The sequence below is a fragment of the Pteropus alecto genome, unplaced genomic scaffold (genome assembly GCF_000325575.1).
Source record: "Pteropus alecto unplaced genomic scaffold, ASM32557v1 scaffold63, whole genome shotgun sequence".
NCBI lineage: Eukaryota > Metazoa > Chordata > Mammalia > Chiroptera > Pteropodidae > Pteropus > Pteropus alecto.
Window position 1 is genome coordinate 4,104,691 of NW_006434897.1, and position 6,000 is coordinate 4,110,690.

The 6,000-nt window shown below is 31.1% G+C and overlaps 1 protein-coding gene across 2 annotated transcripts in view; it reads left to right on the forward strand.

Moving 5' to 3' along the window:
• The window catches only part of GRID2 (glutamate ionotropic receptor delta type subunit 2), a 1,244,993-nt gene that overhangs the window by 410,226 nt on the left and 828,767 nt on the right, over positions 1–6,000 (forward strand). The gene's annotated exons all lie outside the window — the stretch shown is intronic.

Sequence of the window (6,000 nt, forward strand, 5' to 3'; positions counted from 1 at the left end):
ATTGGATCTGATAGTTTCTGTAGCAAAATGATTTCTTTCATTTAAAGTAGTTTTCACAACTTTATTTAACCAACAGTCTTTTCAAAAAGGAATGCTATTCTACTATACACCTATTAGAATGGCCAAAATCCAAAACACTGATGACACCAAATGCTGGTGAGGGTGTAAAGCAATGGGAACTATCATCCATTGCTGATACGCATGCAAAATGGCACAGCCACTTTGGAAGACAGATTGGCAGTTTTTAAATAAAATTAAACACATCTTGCCATACAATTTACTAATTAGACTCCTTGGTATCCGCCCAAAGGAATTGAAAACTTATGTTTACAAAAAACCTGCCCACAGATGTTTAGAGAGGGTGTCTGAGAAGGAGCAGGAAAAGGCAGAGCTACAGTTTAGGCTATGAAGCAGTCATAAGGCCTGGGCCAACCTGTAGGGAGATCTGGACTGAGATGGCCCTGAACAGTTGTCCTGGGAGAGTCTTTATACTTCCATGTTGACCAGTCACTGGATATGGGCTGCCCAGTGAACAGTAAATAACTCCGGATGAGGGCTATTTTATTCAAATCATTTTCCACAAAGGGCTGAGAGCTTTTGCCTGGACTATCTGTCCAGGAGCTAGAGGAATAAATCATTCAGTCATGAAGAGAGATATGGGTGGTTCGGCACAGCATTCATGACACTGGCTTCTTCAAATTGCCAAAACATGGAAACAACCAAGATGTCTTTCAGTAGGCGAATGGACAAATAAACTGAAGCACATCAAGACAATGAAATATTTTTCATCACTAAAGAGAAAAGAGTTATCAAGTCATGAAAAGACATGAAGGAACTTTAAATGTGTATTAGCAAAAGAAGCCAATCTAAAAAGGCCACATAATATATGATTCCAACTATATGACGTTCTGAAAAAGACAAAACTATAGAGACAGTAAAAAGATCAGTGGTTGCCATAGGTTGTCAAGGGGCACAGATGAATAGGCAGAGTGCAGAGGATTTTTAGGGCAGTGAAAGTACTCTATATGATATTCTCAATGGTAGATACATGCCATCATACATTTTTCCAAACTCACTGAATGTACAACATCAAAAGGAACAGTACTATAAACTGTGGACTTTGGTGATTATGATGTGTCAATATAGATTCATCAGTTGTAAAAAATGTTCCACTATGGTTCAGGATATTGCTAATGGAGGAGGCTATGCATGCATGTGGGCAGGACATATATGGGAAATCTCTGTACCGTGTGCTCAATTTTGATGTTAACCTAAAACTGCTCTAAAAATAGTCTATTTAAAAAATCAGATAAACCTTAGGATGGTGGGCAGTACCTACTGATTAAATGTATTTTGATGACACAGTTTGGGAAATTTTGAATTTAGATCCTCCAAAGTTTTATTACTCTCTAAAATTATAATTATCTTGTATTTTAAAGAAAGTAATTTCTTTTTTTATTTTTTTCATATTTTATGTTAAATTTATTGGGATAACATTGGTTAATAAAATTATATAGGTTTCAAATGTACAGTTCAATATACATCATATGTATATTGCATTGTGTGTTCACCACCCAAAGTAGGATAAAGGGTGTCAAATATATGGTGACGAAAGGTAATTTCTTCTTATTGACAACATCTAGAATTTACTCACGCGTAATATTTTTTGGTGCTCTTTTCCAGGTTTTCAAATTCTCTTTTGTCTTCATTTCAATTCTGCAAAACATATCTGGGATGCTTTTTTTCTCTCTACCTCCTTACACACACATGCACACACACGCACACATTTACAGACATCAAAACAAAGTATATTTTCATCTTAAGAGATTCCATTCACTCTCTGTGACAATGAAGAATGATTTAATATTCAGCTTTATAGAAAATCTTTTTTAAAAGAACTAGAAAATTTCCTCCTACATAAAGAATTTGTTCTAATATATGAACATTTTAGAGTTGCTGATTACACTGCTATTATCTATATAAAGGGATTATATTAAGTAAGCAATACAATAATAGAATTATTTTTACCTGTTGTGCCAAACCTGACAGGCGTTCTTACTCCAAGCTCCAAAATACCTTCTGCTAGTATGACTCCTTCTCTAGTATGTATTTTGTTTAATAGTTATTATTTCTTTGTGTGTCTTCCCTATTAGGCTACATATTTTCTTGTACACCTAGTAACGTATCCTATTTTTAATTTATACTAAGAACTAAGTGTAATGACTAAGACCTAAGATATATGAGGCTCTTATGTATACCCAAGTATAGTCTAAGATACTAATAATGATTATTATCTGGACAGCATTTCATAATTTACAAAATAATTTTACTTGACATTTTTTTGACCTTTCAGAAATTCTGCATTTTGCAATAAGAATACAAAGACTTAAGGGACATTAAATGACTAACTCCAAATGGAGGGAGTCATTATTGCAATCAAAATTGACTAACGTGCAATATTTTGATAGGCAAAGAGCAAAGGCAAAGTCATTTCAGGAAAGACAATAAGCATGACTAATTGTCCAGAGGTAAAAATAACTATGTTACATGTGAGACATTCAGGCATCAGTTTGGATAGATTATGGAATTTGAAAGCAATGTGTCAATTATTTATTTATTATCTGTAGGACCAGTTATCTTTTTTCTCTTGCAGTTAGCTCATTTTTCTGCATATGCACCCAATATGGTTTTAAATTTCTGATTTTATGATTATGTTACAATATATGTGATTTCCATAAACAGATTAGATTTACTTTCATTTCATTTGATCCTGAGAAAGCCAACTTGATTGTTATAATTTTGGCCTGCAATGGGAATATATATTTTTTCCTAGGTTATCCATATATTGTGAATACAGATTAAATGTACTTTTGCTTATTTTCTGAGCACTCATAAACGAAAGACAGTTTAGGCAACATATATGTTGATTAGAGTTTCTACCCATTTTATACTCTTAGTATATTTTCTTTCAATGATGAACATTTTAAATGATATGCAAAAATTTCACAAACACTGTAAAAATATAAAATATTCAAGTAATAATAATTATAATACTATAAAGAAAAAAGCACTAGTAAAAAACATGGTCATGAGATGTGGCAATTAATTCCTACACATATTTAAAAAATCCTAAAATTATAAATGAAAGGAGACATTGTTAAGATATATTGTAAATGAGTGTATAGACAGAAGTTATAAGATAGGAAAAAGAATCTGCATAGTGACTGTATCATTTCAACTTCAAGTTCTCTTTTAAAGAAAAATTTTCTGTCTTGTCCTTTTATCTAAATGTTCATGAATTGTGTATGTGTGTGTGTATTTATTGTTATGTGGACGGCAGCTTAAAATTAACTATCTTAAATATTGTGGTAGGCAGAATAATGGCTCCCCAAATGTCCATATCTTAATCCTTAAAACTTGTTAACATATTACCTACATGCAAACAGATTTTACAGAAAGAATTAAAGACCTTGATCAGATTATTTGAGAGGGTAGAATATAATCACAGGGGTCCTTATAAGAGGGAATCAAAAGTATCAGAACAGCAGAGAAATTTGAAGATCCTGCATTTCTGGCTTTGAAGATAGAAGAAAAGACCATGAACCAAGGAATGTAGGTGATCTCTTAAAAAACAAACAAACAAACAAACAAGAATCTCCTCTGGAGCTTCCAGAAAGAATATATTTCAGCTGAAACATTGGTTTTAGCCCCCATAAAACTCATTTTGAATTTCTGGTCTCTAGGACTGTATGATAATATAATATTTATATTATCTTAAGTCACTAATATTGTGGTAATTTGTTACAGCATCAGTAGGAAACTAAAACAAGTATCAAATGTTATGTTTGCATCAATAAAGTATAAAGTCAAACTAGAATTTTTTATTTGGCCATAAGATCAGCATAGACAATTATATTGCTCACAAACATTTTACCAGAATGATTTTAGACTATATATAAACATCTTTATGGGGTGGAGAATTTTAGAAGAGAAATGATTTAATTATAAAAGGCATCTTTTGAACTAAAGGATCAATGTACTAGAAATAACTGAAATATTGAGTTTTATCTCATCTCTACATTACACACACTATTCTTTAGAAGTTACAGAACACAAACTCTGTAGCTAACCCGTCAAAAGGTACACCACATACTAATAAAGGTAAAATTTTGCACATGATTGACAAATTGTTTTCACTGTTTCACTGCCACATTGACCAACATGTAGAAACTGATATTATTTGTTGTGTAGATTAAATATTTAAAGACAATATTTTATTTTAGAATAGATGACAGAAAACAAATGAGCCATTTAAGGGCTCTCTTAGTTGAGAGCATTTGGTCAAATGTACAAATCAAATAAAATGTCAAAGTGAATTTTCCTTAATTTAAGCAATATTTTGCAGATGTGTCCCATGTATTATAGTGGAAGAAATGACTGAAACATTTCAGCAAGAAAACACCCTCTACTAAAATATTAATATAGAATTTTGTTCAATTATCCCCTAAAAAACCTGACTTTGTATTAATATTTTCTCAATCATGCCCTTTACAGTGGTATTTTTGAGAGAGAGCATTCATTAGTACTTAGAAGTAAGAAGTCTTAGTTTCCTTGGCTAAGACTTTGAGCCAATATGCAAATAAAAAGAAATATTAATTAATTACACTAAGGAGTGTAAAAATAATCAGCAATAAGTTAGTGCTGCGTAAATAATTCTGAAGAGAGCTTAGAGCTGACTTAATAGCATGTAATACACACATACAACCTATTCCTAACAATACTGCAAATTTACTATAGAGGAATCTGGAATAAATTTTGTTAAAATCCTCTCTAATTCAAATATCAGTTTAATGCATACATATATAATGCATTGGTGGTAATTTGTGAAATATAATATTGAATATGCATTGAACATTTTTGGTATACTTTTGAAAAGAACTTGATTAGCTCTCCTAACTATATCAGGAAAGCCCAGATTCTTAGATTTGAGGAGACCTCCAAAATGCTCAAAAATGGTCTTATAGTCTAAATTGCAGCATTCCCTTTGGCAGTGTTCCTGATAAATGTTCATGCAGCCTCAGTTTGCACAGACCTTCTAGTAATTAAAAATTAGAAAAATGTAAATATTCAAAAATAGGGAATGATAAATATAGTAAGGATTATCTATGCATGGGAATGCTATGTTTACAAATTTAATTTTTCAGAAAATATGTAATAAGTTAGCAAGTTTATGATAAAATAGATTTAAAATGCTAAATGCTTTATGGCGATAATATTAAAATGAATATATACTCAAAATGACATATATCATTGTACATGTACACGTGCACAGGACTATTTTACAGTCATAGATATAATAAAAACATCATGAAGGAAATTAAGCTAGTAACAACCGAAATAATAGTGGTTATTTAGGTGATAGAATTATGGGTAATTTTTAAATTTTCTTATTCACATTTTACTATTTTTTTCCAGATTGTCTACATTAAGTATGTTTCAATTTTTAGTTTTGCTCAAGAGGATATTAATTAAAAAGAAGCAAATCTGTTTTTCTAATAATGTGATTAAGCAACCCTGATGGCTCTTCTGCAGAAAACAGTTTTGTTATTAGTGAAGGACTACTGGAGCAATTCTATTCTACCCAAAAAATAAACTAAACCCAAGTAAAACCAAGTACATAATAGCAAAGTATGTGTGTGTGTTGCTTCATGTTTCTACATTGCCTTTTTAATTTACAGTTGAAAATCAAATATGAGAAGAAACATTTATATATTCGTATTTTTGTACTCTGTCTTATTTTACCTCATTCCCTGCTATTTGTTGTTCACTGTATGATTATAGTCACATCAGCCTGCAGTTGTAGGTATTTTCTATTTAATCTTATTTTATTCTACATTTTATTCTTTCTCACATCTACTGTTACATAGTTGATATTATAAATGCAAACTAACACAGCACAAGATATACTAAAGATAAACTTAATAATATTTATAAATTTCC